Below are 9,984 nucleotides of genomic sequence, written 5' to 3'. Positions count from 1 at the left end.
CAATGGGTATTTATGGGAAAGGGAAGAGGAATAGTTACACCAATAGAAGGCAGGCAGTCTCTTGGTGCTGATGACATAGTGTTGTTAATCCTAAACAGTGTTGTTAACTTTCATGCTGGCAGCCACCAGACTGGTAGTCACAATTATCTGCTTTCTTGTCATCCTTGCAAACAGCTCTGTGGGATACAGTGTTCCTTTAGGCCGAGTCCAAAGGTCATTTTCCCTGTTTTGACATTCTGAAGGCCTAAGACGGCAAGGCAGTTCCTCTGATGTGGTGGCTCTGTCTCCATTTTATTTTATTATTTATTTATTTTTAAAATATATCTAGTTTTTACTTTTTTTTAAGAGAGAGAAGAAGGGAGAGATAGAAATATCGATGTGAGAGAGAAACATCGATTGGCTGCCTCCGGCATGCCCCCACTAGGGAGCAAATCTGCAACTGGGAATGTGACCTGCCTGGGAATCGAACCTCGGACTCTTCAGTCTGTCTCCATTTTAAAGTGGCTCCATTTATTATTTCTTTTTTTTTCAATTACTTATTATGTTATTTATTTATTTTTAATTAATTAATTTGTTTATTTTTGTTATTGATGTTTCTCCTTTTTCCCCCACTGATTCCCCCTTCCTTCTCCCTCCCCGCCCCATCCCCAGCTTTGTTGTCCATGTCCACTGTTCATGCATACATGCATATAAGTTCTGTGGTTTATCTCTACCCCAACATCCCCTCTCCTGAGAATTGTCAGTCTGTACCCCACTTCCATGTCTCTGGGACTACCCCATTCCTCAGACTGTTATGTTCATTATATTCCACAAATAAGTGAGATCATATGATACTTGTCTTTCTCTGCCTGTCTTGTTTCACTTAGGATAATACTTTCCAGGTCCCTCCATGTCACCTTAAAAGAAAAGAGATCTTTCTTTCTTACAGCTGCATAGTACTCCATTGTGTATATGTACCACAGCTTTTCCTAGAAGAAACTGTAGGCAACAAAATTTCAGACATCATATGCAGCAGAATTTTTACTGATACATCACCTAAGGCAACAGAAACAAAGGAGAAAATGAACACATGGGCTCCATTTATTATTTCTTTGTAATTCACAGTATTCTCCAAGTCTCTAGCAATAGCCTCACCCCCTTTCCCTTGACAAAGACCCAGGGAAGAACTGGCAAAACCACTCGACTCCAGGTTTCAAATATGTAGTTAGTCTACACAGAAACATGTCAAACTCTATTTTTAAATGTTTGCCTGACCTGAGTAAATGTGTTTCATGTATTTTTTAAGCGTTATGTTCATCTTTTTATTATCAATATTTTTTCAGGGTCCATAATATTTTATAAAATTGATTATTAAGAAACCTCTGTGAATTGTGCCTGGAGGCCAGCTCACAACTCAAGAATAATTAAAGCGACAGTTTGGGAGCAGTTGTTCCAGCCAGAGATGTTCGGGGCTTCTGGTCGCGCTACTCTCTGCAATCTGTGAGAAGTGGCTGAGATTCAATTTTTTTTTTAATCCTCAGCCGAGGACATTTTTCTATATTTTGTTCAGATAGGGTGGGGCGGGGGGGAGAGAGAGAGAGAGAAACATTGATGTGAAAGGGGCACATCGAGTGGTTGCCACCTGCACAACCCAACTAGGCCTGGGGACAAACTCTAACCGAGGTACATGCCCTGAGTGGGAACTGAACCCGGGTCTCTCTGGACCACAGGCCGATGCTCTAACCGCTGAGCCAAACTGGCCAGGGCCTGAGCTTCATTTTTAATTGTGTGGTATCTTTCTAGGAGGCATGTGGAAGGGTGCAATCTGAAAACATATATCAGCTTCCACCCAGCCTATGGTGCTCATAGTTGTGCATGTGGGTGGGAGTTCAAAAAAGAATGGGCAGAGCTCATTTTTACTTTTTCAGTATAAGTTTTAAAAATCACCCTGGCCAGTTTGGCTCAGCGGTTAAAGCATCGGCCTGTGGTCCAGAGAGGCCGGGTTCGGTTCCCGCTAAGGGCACATACTTCTGTTGCAGTTTGTCCCCGGCCCTGGTTGGTTGTGCGGGTGGCAGCCACTCGATGTGTCCCTTTCACGTCGATGTTTCTCTCTCTCTCTCCCTTCCTCTCTCCCTCCCACTCTATCTGTACAAAAAAATGGAAAAATATCCTTGGGTGAGGATAAAAAAAAAAAAAAAATCACATTGCTTATGTAAACTGCAAAACAGTGGGTTTGTTCAACTATATTTCCTCTCCCTTTTATTAAGAGCATTTTAAAATTAATCTCTTGAAGATTATAAACCTTAATCCTGTTTACAATTTGATGACTAGAATGATAAAGTTTTCCTTAAAAACTAGCCCTGCCTGTGGCACCCCAGACACTCAGCTTTTCTGAATGTTCTTCTATTTGAATTATATTTTTAGGAAAATGATCTGCTTTTTAAACATTTTACTGTGGAATTTTTTTTAATTGCTGTTTTCCTGAAAATATTGTGAGAATGTTTTATTTTAACCATGTTTTATTTTAACCAAAAGATCATGTCCATATGTATTGTTAATCTAAATTTTCCAACATGATCATCTTCATGATTGTCAGTCCTGACTATGGACAGACCTGCAATGTAATGATTTTTTTCTTTCTACACTGTTCATGTATCCAGAGACTGGGCTGTAATTGTACCATCACTCAAAGGCTGTGACTTTTCAGACACAGAGGAACCCTTGTGTTGTCGCATTCTGCAGGTATTACTAAATCAGATGTATGAACTTGTTAATGATAATAATAGCTCGCCTCTAAGAGTGCCTACTCTGCACCAGACATGCACTAAGTATTTGCTTCAGAATCACCCATTGTATCTCAACTATGTAAAGTTGATAAAATTATTATCCCCATTTTACATATGGGGAAACTGGGGCAAAAAGAGATCATTTTTTCCATGGTTCTATAGCTGATGACTCTAAAATTTAAACTCAGTTTCGCCCCTTCCCCCAACACTAGAATCTTTGTCATGAAGATGCATATAGAGAAAATAAAACATTTTCTGGGAAAGTAAGACATAATTCTTTTCTCAATCTCCCCTGAAATAAGAAATTTAGATTTTTTTTTAGAAACACTGCCTCATAAGAGATTGGAGCAGGGGAAATATTCTCCATGTTAATATTATTGCTTTATTCTGGCAGCCTTTTGAATCTGGGTCTGAACACCAAGAGGTTTGACAGTTTTTAGTGTCTTGACCTGTGAAACACACAAGCACAGTGTGACGTTCTCAGTAATAGGTGCCAGGGACATGAATAAGTTCTCCATCTCCAGTTGCCTATCTGCATTATTAGTTGTCAATACCTAGGAGAATTCATCTGAAGGGAGAGACAGACCTAGACAATTACGTAACAACAGGAAAATTGTCATTAAAGTAGGAATAAGCTAGAAGAATATGTGAAGGCTACATATAATTAGTCGGTTTTAATAGTAAATTCAGCTATATATGCTTTAAACCCGCAATTTTCTTGTCCATGAAGTATCTTCATGATTGCTCTTTTCAGACAGCTCAAAGAATAGAAAGAACAAAATTAGAAATACAGACGTCTGTGGATTCCTTGAAAGTTAAAAAAGTGCACCCTCAGTAGGAGACATGGAAGTTTATCCCTATTCTAGAAAATTATTATTTTCCTATCATCATTGAAGGTGCAATTAGATTCAGGGGGAGTATACCACAGGATGGGTTAGATTTGGAAGTAATCTCTTCAAAATATTACAATATAGTGAAATGTTTCTCTAGACAGAACCTACAGGGAAAAATATTCAAGTCCAAGCAATACTTTTCTCAGAAGAATCAAAGCAGAGAATATTGACCATTTTAAGTCATGGGCCAGAAATGCTATAGTCTCACCTATTTTTTTTCTAATTTTAGAACTTGAAGCAATATGAAAACTTGAGCTTCGGTGAATTTACTTCTTTCTTTTTTCTGAGGACAAAGGGGCATTACTATACTACATAGGGAAGAATGAGCTGTTCTATTCTCTGGTACCGGAGACTAAAGCTTGGCCAATGGTGATGGTGGGGTGTAGACCTGATCTTACTCTGTGACATAGAGCTTACTTTCTGTATATTACCATGAGCTAGAATAGATAGATACTAAGCAACTGGCCAAATTTCACACAGTAGTAAGTGGGGGATTTTTATTCAGGTTAGACTTCAAGTTCTAATCTTTCCCCCACTAAACTAGGCTTGGCTTGCATTGTCCAGCTTAGAGAAGTATTTGGTGCAAAACTACAGCTAGGTAAAACACTAGCAGATTACCCACTTTACTACCCAGTGTGTTATCAGGAAGTAACTTAGCCCAGTGCTTTCTGTTGAGATTTAGAACAAGAAATGGTAATTGCTCAAAGCAACCCAATACCTAGAGACATTATTGGAGTCGCTGTAAGACAGCTCATTAATTTGATCATAAAAGGAATTTTTGTATTCACGCTGAATACATATGTGGAATTTACCTTAATCACATGTTCTAGCTCCTCTGGATGCACTCACACAGCCATTGTACAAAAATAACTTTGTTTATTCAGAGTCCATCAATACCAATGTCCTGAGCCTTTTTATTTTAGAGGCCCAACTGACTCCCTTAAGTCAGATTTTTCTGGGAACCTGCTGACTTTCCTGGGAAAAATCATTAGGTTCTTTGCATGCCTAATTTCCAACACACCTGCACATTTCTGCCTTTGCCATCCAAAATGATACTGCTACCATGGTTTAGCATTTAGACATGCAAGAAGAATCTGAAAGGTACACCTGTCACCCAGCCCTTGTGGTGTCAGAGAGAAATGAATTTTTTGAAAATGGACAAATAATCTTTCCCATGCTCCTGAAGTAGGACATTACTGCAAATATAATGTATGACGAGTGGCAGCCCACAAGTACAGCTGCTGTTTCTCACTATCATAAACAGAGGTCATCCCAAAATTCAAGCAAAGTTGCCTGGTCAGCTGTAAGGTCTTTGCAGGCCTGTGCTTCTTCTCTTGGTGACTCAGTCATTTCAAGCCTGCTTTTTACGGTCACATTTGCACCAGAAGTGTGACACTGGACAGTGGAAGGAGAGGCTGGCGGGTGCAAGGCCCGCACTAACCATTGACACAGTTATGTTCGTCAGTCACTTCTCCTTTTTGCTGAGTTGGATAAGGATGGTTTCAAACCTTGGACATTCTTGAATATACCATTCCTTCCCCCATATAGTATCTGCGACAGGTCCACTGCTAACGTATTGAACATATCCACTCACCATCACCATGGACAATATAGTGCAGCAACATCAATGTTCATGGCTATCTTTTTTTCTTTTAATCCTCACCTGAGAATATTTTTTTTTTAATTTTTTTGTTGTTGTTGTTACAGATGTGTCTCCTTTTTAACCCCATTGGCACCCCCCTCCCCATTCCCCCTGCCCCGTCCCGGCTTTGTTGTCCAAGTCCATTGGTCATGCATACATGCATATAAGTTCTGTGGTTTACCTCTTCCCACCCTCCCACCCCCTCTTCTGAGGGATGTCAGTCTGTGCCCTACTTCCATGTTTCTGGGTCTACCGTATTTCTCAGACTGTTATGTTCATTATATTCCGTATATAAGTGAGATCATGTGGTATTTGTCTTTTTCTGTTTGGCTTATTTCACTTAGGATAATACTTTCCAGGTCCCTTGGTGTCGTCTCAAAGGATAAGAGACCTTTCTTTCTTACAGCTGCATAGTACTCCATTGTGTATATGTACCACTGCTTTTTTATCCATTCATCTACTGATGGACACTTGGGCTGTTTCCAGATCTTAGCTATTGCAAATAGTGCTGCTATGAACATGGGGGTACATATATTCTTCCTGATTGGTGTTTCAGGTTTCTTAGGGTATATTCCTAGAAGTGGGATTACTGGGTCAAATGGAAGTTCAATTTTTAATTTTTTGAGGTAACACCATATTGTTTTCCATAGTGGCTGCACCAGTCTGCATTCCCACCAGCAGTGTACTAGAGTCCCCTTTTCTCCACACCCTCACTAACACTTGTTGTTTGATGATTTGTTGATGGCGGCCATTCTGACAGGTGTGAGGCGATACCTCGTAGTTGTTTTAATTTGCATCTCTCTGATGCTTAGGGATGTTGAGCATTTCTTCATATGTCTCTTGGCCATTTGTATGTCCTGTTTGGAGAGGTGTCTATTCAGCACCTGAGGATATTTTTAACACTGATGGTTAAAGAGAGTGAAAGGGAGGGAAGGAGAAGGAGAGAGAGAGCAAGAGAGAAACATTGATGTGAAAGAGACACATTGGCCCTGGCTGGTTTGGCTCAGAGGTTGGAGCGTTGGCCTGCGGTCCAGAAACCAGGGTTGGGTTCCCGCTAAGGGCGCGTACCTCAGTTGCAGTTTGTCCCCGGCCCTGGTTGGTCTTGTGGGTGGCTGCCATTCGATGTGTCCCTTTCACGTCGATGTTTCTCTCTCTCTTTCTCTTCCTCTCACTCCCTTCCACTCTATCTGTACAAAAAAAAATGGAAAAATGTTCTCGGGTGAGGATAAAAAAAGAGACACATTGTTTGGTTGCCTCCCGGCCAAGGCCAGGGATTGAACCTGCAACCCAGATATGTGCCCTTGACCTGGAATCAAACCTGAGACCCTTTGATCTGAGGGCTGATGTTCTAACCACTGAGAAACACTGACCAGGGCATGGCGATCTTTCATCAAGACAACTCTGCCTCTGGTTTTTGATCCTATAAACCACAGCACTTAGTGAGAGGGAGTTACCTCAACTTGCCTCCCTCGTGGGTATGTTTTTATGTTTTTCTGCTTTCTGTTATCTACTGCCCTCAAACTCTGACTTCTCTTGACTTCAGAAGTTCTCTCCTTGGGTAGGGCCACCAGCAGCCTCCACAAGTAGACCCTGCTGGAGACTTGGAAGGACAGGAGGGAAGCACACTGCATCTAGTTATTTTACAAAGACAGTGAGAAAGGAGAAATAAAACAGCTTTAAAAATTACTCATATGTTTACCTTTTTAATGTTCTTTTGTGTAGTTATAAGTTTTCATCTGGTATCATTTACCTTCAGGTTGAAGCATTTTCTTTGATATTACTTATGACTCAGGACTACTGATAATACATTCTCTCAGCCATTTACCTGAATATAAACAGCTCCTGTTTATCTGAAAATATTTGTGTTTTGCCTTTATGCTTGGGGGATATTTTTGTAGGATATGAAATTGCAGGTGACATTTTTTTTCGGTACTGTGATATTTTTATTCTATTGTTTTTTTTTTAACTTATATTGTTTCTGATAAGAAATTAGTGATAATGTTTATGTTTATTCCCTTATATTTAAAGTATCCCCATTTATTTGGCTACTTTTAAGATTTTCTCCTTTGCTTTGGTTTTGATTTTCAGCAATTTGAAAAGAATCATCCTAGATGTGGTTTTATTTGTGCTTATCCTGCTTTACATTTATAAATTTTCTTGATATCTTTTCATTAAAATTGAAAAAATATTAGCAATTTTTGTAATTGATTTTTTTTTTTTCTGACCCAATCTTTTTCCCCTACTTTTTGAAGTTCCACTTACATGTGTGTTAGACCACTTGATGTCATCACAAAGATCATGGTGGCTCTGTTCGGTTTCCCTTTTTGTTGCTGTTTAATCTTCTTTTTAAATCTGTATGTTTTAGTTTAGTTTCTATTAATTTGTATTCAGATTCATTGCTTTCTTTTAATCTGCTGACAAACCCATTCAATGAATATCAGATGTCGTATTTTTCATATTTAACACTCTATTCCGGTATTTTAGTAATTTGTTCTCTGTTAATATCCCCTATTTACTGACACTATTCAATTATTTTAGTGTCTTGTATATATTTATAATAGAACCTTCACAGTCCTTGTATCTTAAGTCCAACATCTGTATCATCTCTTGATCTCTTGATTCCTTTTGGCTAATTTATACTCCTGGTTATGAGTCACATTTTCCTGCTTTTATGTAACATTATAAAATTTTATACTGGACATTATGCATGCTACATTGTTATACATTGTTATTCCATTAAAGGATTTTTTTTTTTTTTTTCTTTCTGGAGAGCAGTTAACTCATGCTTTGTGGAAAGTTTTAGAATTTCTACCTCCCCACCCCCGAAGATACATTCTTTATTTTGATACAAAAAAATAACTTCAACCTCTAAAGAATGTTACTTTTCATATTGTTGCAGAGCAAACTTACAGCATATCTACTAGCAGCTCCAAATGCTTTAAAGAAAAGTCATCGCTATTTCGATTCAAACACACATCAATGTGGAGTAGGAGTAACTAATTATCTCCCTCTTCTGATTTTTCCATAATTTTTACTAAATTATCACAGGAAAGTTAGTGGTTAAGATATCATATAATTATTCAAGAATCTGCTAAGGGTAGTGAAACCAGCCATGTTAATCCAGTTAAATATAAAAACATGACTTTTTATTGCCCTTCTCTCCTGTTTTTGGAGTAGGAGGGCTCTATTTCATATCCCATGGGCCAGCAGTAGGCTTGATTTATTATGTGTAGGTCTCTTGGTTATAGCTGCAAAAGAAGCTCTCGAGGGTTTGACATTTCTTGGAAAGAAGCAAACAGAGGCAGACCGCTGATCTAGATTTGCTTAGATAGAAAACATTTACACTAGGGGTCCAACTGATGTGCTGTTAACATGGAAATAACCAGGCCTGGCCCTGGCCAGTGTGGTTCAGTTGGTTCAGCGTCATCCCATGCACCAAGAGGTGTCCAGTTCCATTCCTGGTGGCGGGCTTGATCCCCAGTAGGGGGCATGCAGGAGGCAGCAGATAAATGGTTCTCTCATGCATGTTTCTCTCTTTCCCCTTCCTCTCTCTCTAAAATCAATAAAACATATTTTTCTAAAAAAAAAAAGAAAGAAAGAACCAGTCCTCTACTGGTCAATGACCTCAGTCAGCGGATCAGGATACCATCCCATGAGCTCTAAGCAGCATGTCTGGCGTTCTCACTGTAAAGTTGTGGCTTCAGCTCCATAGACTATTGTTATCTTCTCTGGCTGTAATGCCTATCAGTTGTTACCAGCTGTACCAACCACTGCTTGGTAAAATTTTGCCACGAAGTCTGGCTCACTGACCTCCAGCTGCTTGACAAATTCATTGCGCTCCTCCTCAGCGCAACCTCGAAACCACTGATCCCATGAACGTAGCAGGCGCTCAAAGATACAAGGTGGTCGGTTGGCTCCACACACACCGAGCTGCTCCAAACCTTCCAGCAATGGCTGGAGTCTTCCTGACACTGCTTTAGTTACCAGGTCCCGTAGAAAACGTCCACGCTGGGGACCTGACCAACTGGCAAACCAGAGAAGAATACGCTTCGTTTCCTGGGAAGTGATGTAAGGCATTGGGGGAGGGGAAGAGTTAGTAAAATTGTCTGGTACTGAGGGTCAGGGAGGAGGGAAGTTTAACTGCATCGAAGCTGAGGAGTCCAGTGGCATCCTCCCCTTTCCTCTCAGGGCACCGAGAGACCATCGCACGAGCACTTAGGCTCCAACTATCGCCACCGCTTCCATGTTTCCTGCAAACCCTAAGCAAGGCCACGAGAATTTCTTGAGGCAGGTCTAAGCGAAGCGCTTACTCCAGGGTCCTCTAGACCTACTCTTATACCGTGGACTTTCTGGGGTCTTAACTAAATGCCGGTGCTTTCCAGCCTCTTGGCTGGTTCTAAGTCTACTATCCCCCAGAAATACGCCTCCTCCCAAATCTGATTTCAGCTCCGGTCTCCAGGAACGCTCCTGCGAAGCCCCGTGCAGCCGTGTTTCCACGTGCGCAGCTCAGTGTTAGACTAAAGACTCAAGGTGGCTCCTGCTCCGGTTTTCTCGGCTCCCTTACCTCTCCGCTCCGTCCTTTCCGGCACCCTGACGTGTGTCTTTAAGCCACCTCAGCATGTTCCTATTCTGATCTTGGTTTCCTTTCTCAGTGAGAGTGTTGTTTGTTCTGGACTTCCCCAGA

General features: G+C 40.6%; 1 pseudogene; it reads right to left on the bottom strand.

The window, feature by feature from the left end:
• Positions 1–9,044: 9,044 nt before the first annotated feature.
• On the bottom strand, positions 9,045–9,504 carry LOC118630292 (annotated as a pseudogene).
• Between the last annotated feature and the right edge of the window lie 480 nt (positions 9,505–9,984).

The sequence above is a fragment of the Molossus molossus genome, unplaced genomic scaffold, assembly GCF_014108415.1.
Source record: "Molossus molossus isolate mMolMol1 unplaced genomic scaffold, mMolMol1.p scaffold_m16_p_14, whole genome shotgun sequence".
Taxonomy (NCBI): Eukaryota; Metazoa; Chordata; class Mammalia; order Chiroptera; family Molossidae; genus Molossus; species Molossus molossus.
Note: the sequence above shows the minus strand (reverse complement) of the source record. Positions and strands in the feature narration are given on the sequence as shown.